The following is a 12,288-nucleotide window of genomic DNA, read 5'->3' as shown; positions in this document are numbered from 1 at the left end:
ACTCCTCTGCTTTAATCTGCCAAGATAAAACTTTCTGCGCCCATTCACCCAACTCATAGTATTGTTATTTAGTGTTTAATATAGCTTTTTCTGTTCTCTATGTTTGTATTGTATTGTACCTTAGCTTTCTATTCTCCAGTAATCTGTTCTTCTTGTAGTTCTGTTCTTTGATTTTTTTATAAATCTATATCTTTCTCCAAACTATTTACCTCTGCCATATATTCTTTCAAGATTATTTGTGTAGGATATAATTTGACCCCTCAAATATGCTTTGAGAGTGACTCATATCAAAAAATTATTGTTAGTAGATGGCAGATTTGTTTTGCAAAATGTTTCTATCTGTCTCTTTATAAACCAGCAGAAGTCTGTTCTTTTAAGTAGCATAGTATTAAGACACCATCTGTATACTGTGATCTGATAGAAGCCTCACTAGATATTCTGTTTATCACTCTACTTTTTAACTGGCAGACATTAAAAATAAGTCAATCCTTGTATGTGAATCATGCGCCCTTGAATAAAAGGAGTAGTCTCTCTGCGGGATTTAATTGCCTCCATATATCAGTAAAATTTAGATCCTTCATTTCTGAAATTATAGTTTTTGCTGCTTTTTCCCTTGTTATTGTTCTTGCAGATTTATCTAGTATTGGGTCTAAGCAAAAATTAAATTCTGCTCTGGCCAGTATATTTTGTCGTCTTCCTGCTGTTTTTGATATCCTTCATAAAGGCTTCATTTTCATAATTTGGGTCATAAATATTCATAAATGAACATGCTTCTCTATAATTTTTAGAAGCTGCCATTGCACACTTTTCAAATTGGTCAATGTATCTTCTATTAAAATTGGCATATTTTTATTTATTAGAATTGCTGCCCCTCTTGTCTTTGAACCAAAGGAAGACAATATTATTTGTCTTACCCATCCTCTTTTTAATTTATCGTGTTCCAGTTTGGTAAGATGTGTTTCCTGCAGAAAGAATATATCTGATTTTAATTTCTTTAGGTATGCCAAGACCCCTTTCCTTTTCATCATCACATTTAACCTATAAATATTAAGACTAATAAACTTTAATGTTTTAACCATAACCACTTTTCAAACAAATATTGTATAACAAAATCTTTCCAATTTTTAAATAATATTGATAATAATACATTTCCCCTTTAAGAAACATTTCCCCTTTAAGACACACACACACACACACACACACACACACACACACACACACACACACACACACACACACACTCTAATGGTGACATTAACCAATAAAACCTGGAAGCCAGTGGTAAAAGCCCATTGAATCTTTCAAAGAAGAAGAATCCATCTATTTTACACCATCTTTTAAAACCACTCCTTTCCTGTGCCATTTTCCCCCTTAAATCGGGGTCCCCACCCTGCCACTTTCCTCACCATCTTCCTTTCTTTCCAGACCTCTCCATGTATATTACAATGATTTTTTTTTTCTTTTAGCAGCAAAAGCAAGATGACTCAGTACTACAAAATAGTAAAAAAAGATATATCCTTCAGTTAGTCCCATTCCAAAATGGTCCTTTCGATCTTATCTGGCAGTTCAAATCTCTTCAGAACTTTTGTAAAAACTCTTCCACTTTTTCCTTATTCTTGAAAATCATCAACCCTCAGTGTCACTGGGTAAATCATTAAATATTTAAAGTTTTTGAATTACAGATGTCGCTTTACCTCATCACTTTCTTTGTTTGACCAAGACAGGGCTACAGTCCTGAAAAAAACATTACTTTTAAATTGTCTACCACCATTATTATTTTTTGAATATTCATATGTGTCACATTTGTGGCCCGAAATGTGAAGTTAATAAAACATTAAACACAAGTTTTATCAGATAAACTTCTCAGAGTCTTTATTTTCCAGTTTCCTTTGTTCTCCTGCTTGTGCTCTTATCTCTCTCTCTCATACCACGTGACTTCTGGTACATCTCATACATATTCATTATCATCCCTCCTTTAATCAGAAATAAACTTTACCTTCACTTACCAATATCCCTCGGAAACCTACAAACATCGTAACTAATGGTAATACTATAACTCAACTACATAAAATTTACTTCCTACAGCACTCATACATGCACATTATGATATAAGATTAAAATACTGTCCCAAAGTTCTTATTAAAACTATGGCACAAAGTCTTCGTATCGTTTGGGCGCTTTCCGGTTTCGTTTCGGCCTGCCTGCGATATTGTCGTCGCTTCTCGGTTGTTCATTCTCAGCGTCGGAAATACTGCTCGCCTCGGCTTCGGGTGTTTCTGGCGCTCTAGTCACTTCATCAGGAGTGCTGGTAACTGCCTCTGGAACATCATCAGGTCTCTCAGTTTCAGCATCTCGTATTGGCCTTTCAACCTCTTCGCTCGATGTATCTCTGGACTGGTACCTTTTTACACCTGATACATTTCTCTTATACAGGACTCCAGTCGGAGACTTGACTGTCACCATACTGCCACTTCTGGATACGACAGTATAGGGTTGATGGTAATAAGGTGTATCTAGCTTACCACCAGTTTCATGCCTCACTAGAACATTATCTCCTGGCATGATGTCTGAATACTTGGCTCCACGTTTCGAATCTGTGTACAGCTTTGCTGCACCTTTCTTTTCAGCATCGTGGTCCCTCATCTCCTGGTCGTCTCTGATTTCCTTTATTTCTGGCATTTTTGTGCTGATTTTTCTCCCAAAAAAATGCTTCTGCAGGACTTTTTCCAGTGGTTGCATGAGGCGTTGCTCTATAGACAGCCACATAAGATAGCAATGCTTCTCGCCAATTTTGTCCTTCTGCGTGTGCAATCCTCAATCGTTTTTCAATGGACTCATTTTGTCTCTTGTAACGATACAATCCACAGTGAGTCACAAAGTTGTTACATCTCGGGAACCTGAATCCAGCTCTAATTGATGATAGCCCCATTTCAGATCAATTTTCAAGAATACCTTGCTGGTAGTTAGTTCTTGAAGTATTTCCTCCACTGTTGGTATAGGGTGTCGTTCTCTAATTATAACTTCAATGGCCATTCTCATGTCAACACATAGTCTTATGTCACCCTTTGGTTTGGGCACAATCACTACGGGACTGACCCATTGTGTCGAATGTTCCACCGGTTCAATAATGTCTTGTTCAATCAATTCTTTAATTTTGGCTTCGACTTTCCCACGAAATCCAAACGGAGTTCGGCGCATTGGTTGTGCCTTGGGTTTGACCGTTTCATCTACCGCTAGCTTCAATTGTCGACCTTTCAGCTTTCCTACTCCTTGGAAGACTGCGGGGAATTCTTGCTTCATATCCTCGTATGACTGAATTGAATTGACACAAGCTCCAATATGAAATATTGTCAGGTCTTGCACTGTGCTTCTACTCAGCAATGGTTCTCCCCTCTCTTCTATGACCATAAACTCTGCTTCGGTGTACTTATCTCCAGCTTCAACAGTTGCAGTAAAACATCCAATGGTCTGCAATGGCTTGGTTGCTGTGTATGGATACAGTTTCTTGGAACACTTCTTTGAGGTACAGATGATCTTTTTCCTTTTCAACTTCTCCCATAAATGTCGATCAATCACATTACTGTCACTGCCTGAGTCTACAATGACCTGCACTGTCACTCCACCAATGATCACTGGGACCTTCTCATGATGTACTTCATTCAACGTAAATTGGTAACAACTCTGTTCCTCCTGGGTATCATCATCGTCACCGTCTATCTGGCGAATGGTGTCTTTCTTTCCAGGATACTTTCCTTTCCCCCAGGCTTTGCCTTTGGAAGTTATACTCTTCCTCTTCTGGTCTGCATTGGACTTGCTTTTGCACTTCTTTGCAAAGTGGTCCTTACCTCCACACTTTCTGCAAACTTTGCCTTTGGCCGGGCAATATGGGTCTTTTCCAAAGTGACCTCGGTTTCCACATCGATAACACTCCACGTCCTGTGTCGACGCATATCTTGGCTGGTTATGGCGATGTGAGAGCCTCTTAATTTGCTGGCTTGAGTTGTCTTTCAGGGTCATGGTATGAAATTGCCCTTCAACAGCCTCTAATGCAGCAGCAATGGTTAAAGCATCGGTGAGTTCCAACTCACTCCCTTTTTCCAGTAGACGTCTTCTGAGTTTATCTGATCTGCAGTGCTGTACGACTTGATCCAGTAATTGGTTGTCCAAATCAGCTGGCATGTAATTGCATCCAACAGCTAGCTGGCCTAGTCTCGTCACGTACTGAGCAATTGTCTGGCCATCTTCTTGTCTCATTCTCCGAAACAAATGGCGTTGAAATGTAGCATTCGGTGTCACTACATAGTGTGCATTTAATTCATCTAACGCTTTCCGGTACTCATCCTTTCTTCCAGTATTCAAAAGTGTCTTAAATGTTTCCCAAACTGCGGGACCAGCAGTGAAAAGAAGTAACGCCCTTCTCTGCGCTTTTTGTTCAACTGTACCGGTATCTAGAAATAGGCCACGACTGTCGGCGTAGGATTCAAATTCTTTCAGCCATGCCTTCCACTTCACACTTACAGTGCTTGCATCACCCGTTGGGTCAAAATGAGCAATTCCACTATGTGTAAGAAAGTCACCGTCTGCCCCAGCCATGAGGAAATATTCCAGCCCCAAAAGTACTGAGACAAAGAGAAAATTCTTATCACCTTGAAGTTCTCTGTAATACTCTGTAATCTTCTTTAGTCTTTAATTTTCTTCAAACTTCTTTCATCCTCATCGTCAATGTCACATTTGTGGCCCAAAATGTGAAGTTAATAAAACATTAAACACAAGTTTTATCAGGTAAACTTCTCAGAGTCTTTATTTTCCAGTTTCCCTTTGTTCTCCTGCTTGTGCTCTTATCTCTCTCTCATACCACGTGACTTCTGGTACATCTCATACATATTCATTATCATGACATCATGCTGCTCCTAAGATTGCATCCATCTCCCAGTAACTTAAAAGTCTTGCTAAGACTGGTCGTGGTCGCTGTTTGCTGGTTCTTCTGGGTCCAAGGGTCCAGTAAGCCCTTTCAATTTGCAACTTTGCATTTAACTTGTTTTATCGCAGCATTTGTGGGATTCCTTCTCTCCGTATAATGATTGCTTCTGCTGAATTTTTCTATATGCTTGATCTTCTCCATCAATTCTTTTCTGTCTGTGTCCCATGTTTTTGCTTTTTCTTCTAAAGCCTTCAGCCTGTCTTTTGTTTTGTCCGGCTCCGCCTCCACTTGAGTCATTTGTTCCATTAAATCTTCCGCAATTTTTAAAATTTCCAATATCTTTTCCGATATGTCTCTTATTGCTGATTCAATACTTGTAAAATAAGTGCACAAAGTTTCTATCTATTTCAGGATATTAGCTATATCTTGGGCCAACCCCCCACCCCCCTGGCTCTGCTGGGTTCAGCCGGTCCCAAGGCCTGAGCTGCTCCTCATAGGTTTTTCATTCAATGTTCCTGGCTGAGCTGTTGCTTCTTCAGTTTTTGTTTTTGACTGCCTTGGCCATTTAGTACTAGTTTTTCCCATTTTTGATGATGAAATTCTGGTTTTTGAGTTTTCAAACTATCTTTGTAAAACTTTTTATAGAGAGCTCCTTCAAAACACATCTGCTCGGATTCTCTGCATGTCCATGCCCCCCCCCCCCCCACTCCCCAATTCAGTGCAATTTCTCATGATCTTGGGTGGAGCAACTCTTGTACCACACAGTGACTCTCCTTACAGGATACTCTTGATGGTGTATCTGAAGGATTATCTGTGATCAGGATAAAGGAGTTAACATTTCTGGAACTGACAACTCAGCAGACTAAATTGTCCAGTATAAAACATTGTCTGTACTTTGTTTCTGATCCACCATCTTGTGTCATTTCACAGTATTGCAGATAATAGATCTGTTGCCTCACAGTTCCAGAAAGTTTAATTCAGTCCTTTTCTCAGATGCTTGCTCTGTGGAGTGTGCACACACTTTCTGTGATCATGTGAGTTTCTTCTGAGTGCTCTGGCTTTCTCTCATATCCAACAGGTTGTAGACAATGTTCCCTCTAATTTTTAGTTGTCAGTGAGTGCAAAAACTTTTGCTGTGCAAATTTTTTTTTCCTGTGACGAAAGTCTGTCCACATTAAATGCTTGTGCAAATGTAAACTTGAAATTGTTTCAAAATAATTTTGCCACAGCCTATCTCTCATGGTTAATAAAACTGTATTGACATGTTAAATATATAGAAATAGAAGTATAATTTAATTTTACGAAGTGATGTATTTAGTTAAGATTTTATTCTATAGCTTGAACTACTTTGATCAGTTTGTGCAGACATCAATTTCCTTTGTGCGCTGGTTGCAAAACGTGTGTGTGTACATATAGGCACAGCTTAGAGGGAACAGTGGTTGTAGGTTGTATATTGCTCTTAATGTAAAAGTGAATGGTAGAATCTGTGGAGAGTAAGAAATAATGTGGGGAAAATAAAAATGGGATCATAGTGGAATAGTATGGACTTGATGGACTGAAGGGCCTATTTTTGTGCTGTATGACTCCATGGCATCATGGGCATTTAGAGCTTTGTTGGACTTGTCAGTTAAAGAAAAGGTTAACTAAAACTGGATGATAAATGCTCAGATGAACTTTTATCTAAGTAAGCATCAGGCAATTTACTAATGGCATTCACAGATGTGTACTGTTGGGTGATTAAAACTCAGCATTTCCAACTTTTCCACAAGAGATCTGTGTTCAACCCTGATCTGGTGCTGTCTTTGGGGAGTTTGCATGTTCTTCCTGTGAGTTTCTCCTGTGTCTGCGTGGATGTCCCCTGCATGTCCCAATTTTCCTCCTCATCCCAAAGATGTGTTAGTAGGTTAACTAGCTGCTTTTAAATTGTTTCAAGTGCAGGTGAGTGGTAGGTAAATGAGATGAAGGTTGTTCACAGGCATGTGAAAGGAAATGTGTTACAGGGAAATTATGGATTGGATTGCTCTGGGAGCCATCATAAATTCAAAGGGACAAATGGCCTCATTCTATGTCATAGAATCAATAGTAGCTTAAACTGACTCTTTGGATGAAAGGTAATCTGACTTCTGTCATCTAATTTCTGTAAAATTTCACTTAAACTGACAAAGTTCAACAAAACTCTAACTTTACAGCATGGAAACGTACCAAATGATCTGATCCATGAGCCCACTCAAAGGGTCAGGCAATGTCTGTGAGGGGTAATGGACAGTTGACATTTCAGGTTGAGGCCCTTAATATGAAATGAGAGAGGGAAGAGGGGAGATGGTGCAGATTCCAGCACATGGTTTGCACATGAAAATGCGTGTAGGTGGATGGTCTTTATTTAAAAAAATGCTATGGGATCTTTTACAGGGACATTCACACACTTATGTAGCAATGCATGGACAAACAGAGGCATGCATACATAAATATACAAATACCATAATCACTCAACACACGGGGTGACGCGCTCACATGAGGTCACGTGCTCACACGCACAGTTGCTCGTTCTTGCTCTCACAAGTATAATGACGCATTGTGAAGAACACACATCCATACACAAGTACAAGCAGGTCAATTCACAGCTTCTTGAATGAGTAGGTTATTTTTAAAATTCCCCTTATTTACCTTCTTTAGTCTGTTGCATTTCTGAAAACAGTCAGCATTATTGCCACTAGAGGAATTCCGTGGGTCAGGCAACTTCTGGAGGTAAATGGACAGTCAACATTTCAGCCCGAAAACATTCATACATGCTGAAAGAGAAGAGGGACAATAGCCAGAATGAAGAGTCGGTGAGGTAAGAGCTGGAAAGTCACAGGTGGATCCAGGTGAGGACTGGCAGATAGTCAGGTAGGGAAGGGTGGAGATAGTTACGCAGGCTGGGAGGTGATACATGGAAGCCATAAAGTGTTGCAGTTATGGAATCTGATAGGAAAGAAAGCCAATTATATAATCTTGATTTTAAGACACAAGTATCTCCAACAGCATTAAGAACAGCAACAGGGAGCCTTAGAGTTTTCAGGAATCTTATGTCAGCATAAAGTTCCGTCGTGTCTTCATTGTCAATTATTTTGTCCAGATTTAAAATGAAAACGACTTGTGTAAACTTGTCACTTTACAATTATACTTGTCTTCAGTTGGTGGCCCAATGGTACCTCAAAGTTAAAGCTGCTTGTGGCTCTCTCAACATGTAGTGCAGGGAAATCCCTATAATCAAAATAATTCCATAGCAAGGTTATTGATCTAAAACAGAAACATTTCATTTGCTACTGATTTTTGTCAAAACTTGAGCATTTTTTTCATTTCCAGTTATCTGCTCCCCAACTGCCAGAGGGACTCTATTAAACCCAAAATATCAAATCAAATTATTAGATAAAAATGACACAATGTATGATTTTAAAAGGGGACTGAGTGACATTTTTTTTCCCTTGGGGCAATTACCATCCATTCTTTAACACCACCATGGTTCTTGGTCTCAAATGCCCATGTTCAATACCATGAAAAATCAAGGAGTTTCTGTAAAAGAAAATATTGTTGATAGTGAAAGCAGAACATGATAATTAAAAAAAGAAAACTGCTTCACAGACATAAAAAAATCTGTTGAAACATTTCAGTTTTCTAGCCAAGGGCAATTTCATATCCTTGGAGTTTTCCAATTCAACCAACTGCCAACAGAAAGGATTTTTAAAAGTTAATTAGAAGATTTCCCCAGTCACTAAATGCTAGCAGAGATACACAGATCAAAAAGGACCATGATCTGATACCAAGGCTACAATGTTAGCTGAACTCAAAATGGACAGTCAGAATACTGCTGAGATTTTGGGCTGGGTTGGGAGCAATTAATTCTGATAAGTCCTATAGTAGTCCATTGACCTTGTTCAAAAGTGTGTGCTTGTGCATATTTGTATATCTATGTGTCTATACACATCTGTGTAGATATGTCTCCATGTGTGAGTATTTCCCCACATAAATGTATGGCTATCCATGGCACTCTGAAGAATGGGAGCCAAGCAATTGGATCATCTGTGTACATTTTTCACCTAGTGTAGGAAGTTTTACCTGAGTTTTCTTGTATTACTGATCACTTCTATACAGAAATGTGTCCATCAGGAAATTGACTCAGGCATTCTTCTGTGTAATTGACCTGAGCACAATTAATGTTTTCCAAGTGTTAAATGATCACCACAGATGTCACAGGTCATGCACCACACCTATCATGTGGCACTGGAGCTTTCACAAGCAGTGTACCACCTTTGTTTATTACTCCCAAAAACCTCAAAGTATTTTGCATTGGGATCAAAAATTCATGTTAAAAGTTGCATTCAGTATTGAGGAGCACCTACCACAGGTTCCACAAATCATGCCATATAGGTGGAAATTTGAATCAAAAAGGATGTTGTCACTTTGTGGAGGTGTGTTACAGATCTCCCAACAGTCAGCAAGAGAGAGGAATGGAATATAGGTAGATATCAGAGAGATGCAATAAAACTAAGGTTATCGTATTTCAATTTCCAAAATATTAATTGGGATTGCCTTAGCGCTAGATACTCGGAGGAGGTGATATTTTTGAGATGTGTCCAACAGAGCTTTTAGCCAATGAGAGAAGGATCATTACTGGATCTTGAGAAATGCAACTGGCCAAGTGGAGGAAGTTTCAATGGGGTATCATTTACAATAATGTCAGAACTCCGTATATTTTGTAGTTATGGAAAAAGATGGACCAGTAATGAGTCTTAAATTGGGTGAAGGCTACTATTGTTAATTTAAGAGAAGACCTAGCAATGGTAGATTGGTCGTTAAAGCTGGCAGCAGTCAATTTTCCCCAGGAAACTATAGGAGAATTGGAGTGTGGCTATTAATGGGAATGTGTGAGAGAATGAATGCTGGGAAATAATGGGGAGATTGGGATTGATGGATCTACTCTGGGAGTCAGCATTAGCTACGCTGGCTATGGTACTCATCTAAATACTTATGTGTTGGGCAAATCTCTCCACCAATTGCTCAGGCACTAGATTCCAAATTTCAACTACCCCCTAGTAAAACTTGCCCTCACACCACAGAATTCTGTGCAAAAAGAAATGTATCTACCTACCCTATCAATTCACTGATAATTTTGTATACCTGAAGCAGGTCTCACTCAACTTTGGAGTTAAAGAAAATCTGCGGTTGCTAGGGTCGAGTGAAATATGCAGATGTGCTGGAGAAACTCACAGGTCACATTCAGGCCGATGCATCTTACTGTCTATGAATGCTGTGTAACTTGTTGATTTTCTCCAGCACTTTTGTGTTCTGCTTTCTCTTCTCCAAAGAAACCAGACTTAGACTTTGCAGTTTCTTTTCCCAGCTGAAATGTTTCACCCCAGGCAACATCCTTTGCATCATCTGCAGTCCCATCACACCCTTCTGACAGTGTGGTGAGCAAAATTGCAGTGTCCACAGTGTGAGAAACACAGCTCACTGATTAAATAATTTTGCAGATTCAATAGGTGAAGCGATATTTTTTATTCAATGTTCTTGCAAGAGTGGGTGTCCTTCAGAAAGGCACACACACTGATACTCAACAACCTTTTTTATACATTTCTTTGTGTGAATAAGCACTCCTCCATTAGTTTAATTGGTTAGTTAACTGAGTAATTGATATGTTAGTTTAACCTATCAAAAGCTGTTCCTCTCCTTGTCTTAAAGCCCACCCTTGTTTACTTCTCCCACGACCCTTATTTTACTACCCTTATTTATTCTCATCCTTATTTGGTATGATGCTTTGTCACATGTTCCCGTTCTTTCGCGATTTTTAAAATCAACTTGGCCTTATCTGCAATTTCTTGCAGGAACTGACCTTCCTTCGTATTCTAGCAGGCAACCCCCCCCCCCCACCACCCCACCCTTCTCTCCCACAAGTCTCGCATCTGCTTTCTCTGAGCAGCCATTATTAACACTGCTCATTACGTTTTGCAGAAACAGCTCTTTGAATACTTTTCACAACGGTTCCCAACAGATGTTTTATATGGTTGTATCATTACCTCCCTAGCATGCATTCTAAGGAATGCAAATGTTCTTGTGTTGATGGGCAAGAAAGAGAATAGATTGCTGGGAAATTGTTGGTGGGGGGGGGAATGGAATGGAACAAATGTGATTGTTCTGAGATCAGTGGACTGAATGGCCCTTTATTGCATCACCAGAAAAAATACAAAAATACATAAAGTAGCCAACACATGCACTACCTGATTCAAGGACAGTTTCTGTCCTGCTATTGTAAACCTCACATCTAGGAAAATAATCCTGCCTCACTCTGAACCACCGAATCTCTCTCTATAACTCTGCCCCTCTGTACTGTATCTTTCTTGTTGCAGTATAATGAGATGGCTACCTGGAATACTCGAGAAACAAACTTTATCGCTGCATCTTGCGGCATGCAACTTGAACCTGAAGTGTGCTGTTCATTGGTCCATACAACATCCAGGATCTTCTATTTATTTAATATTGTTGTTGGGTGCAAAAAGGCTCAAAGCATCCAGTGTGTAACATGAAAGAAAACTTAGAGTTTCACAACACACAGAGGCCCTTCGGCCCAACTTGTCTATACCAATCAAGTTGTCCACCTTTGCTCGTCCTATTTTCCTGCATTTTGCTCATATCCTTCTACCATGTGTGGGCCGGATGGTTGAAGAGTCACCATAAATTAATTAAATAATTAAATGGAATGAATACGATGATGTATTTCAAGTCAGGGAAGGCATTGACAAGTCTGGAAATGCATCAAAAATCACATATTAGTCATTAAAATGACATATAAAACAAACGTCATGAAGGAGAAAAATTGGTCACAATGAAAACAAAATAACTAACCCTAAAACAGCAGTGAGAGGGGGAGAATGTTACAGTGGAGAGGGGGAATGTCACACTATTGGGCCTCACGGGGTTCTCGCGCAGAGAGAGGGGCGTGTCACAGAAAGAGAATGAGTCACACACAGAGAGGAAGTGACAGAGAGTGGGATTTATGCACAGATGGGGGCACCACACAGAGAGAGGGAGTCCAACAACAGAGGCAGATGACTACAGAGAGATAAGGAGTGATACAGAGATTATGTCATATACACACAGAAAAAGTCTTACATACAGAAACAGGAAGTGAGAAGGCAAGGAATATCACACAGAGATAAGTTGACAGAGCATTACATAAAGAGGTGGTGTTGCAGAGAGGTGGATTCTCACAGACACGGGCCTCTCAGAGGAGAAGGCTCTCACAGACAACAGGATAATGTCACCATGAGAAGGGGGAAGAACGTCACGGGGTGGGGGTTCTCCAGCGCAGAGGGCAGGAGGGGGGTGTG

The 12,288-nt window shown here is 39.8% G+C and overlaps 1 long non-coding RNA gene across 1 annotated transcript; it reads right to left on the bottom strand.

The window, feature by feature from the left end:
• Positions 1-827: 827 nt before the first annotated feature.
• Positions 828-11,062, bottom strand: LOC138756283 (uncharacterized). Its single transcript, XR_011352946.1, has 3 exons — positions 10,978-11,062; positions 7,586-7,710; positions 828-962 (listed from the first exon to the last, which is right to left on the bottom strand). It is a non-coding gene; the product is annotated as an uncharacterized lncRNA (long non-coding RNA).
• Between the last annotated feature and the right edge of the window lie 1,226 nt (positions 11,063-12,288).

Source organism: Narcine bancroftii, chromosome 3, assembly GCF_036971445.1.
Source record: "Narcine bancroftii isolate sNarBan1 chromosome 3, sNarBan1.hap1, whole genome shotgun sequence".
Lineage (NCBI taxonomy): Eukaryota > Metazoa > Chordata > Chondrichthyes > Torpediniformes > Narcinidae > Narcine > Narcine bancroftii.
This window is presented reverse-complemented; position numbering and strand designations above follow the sequence as displayed.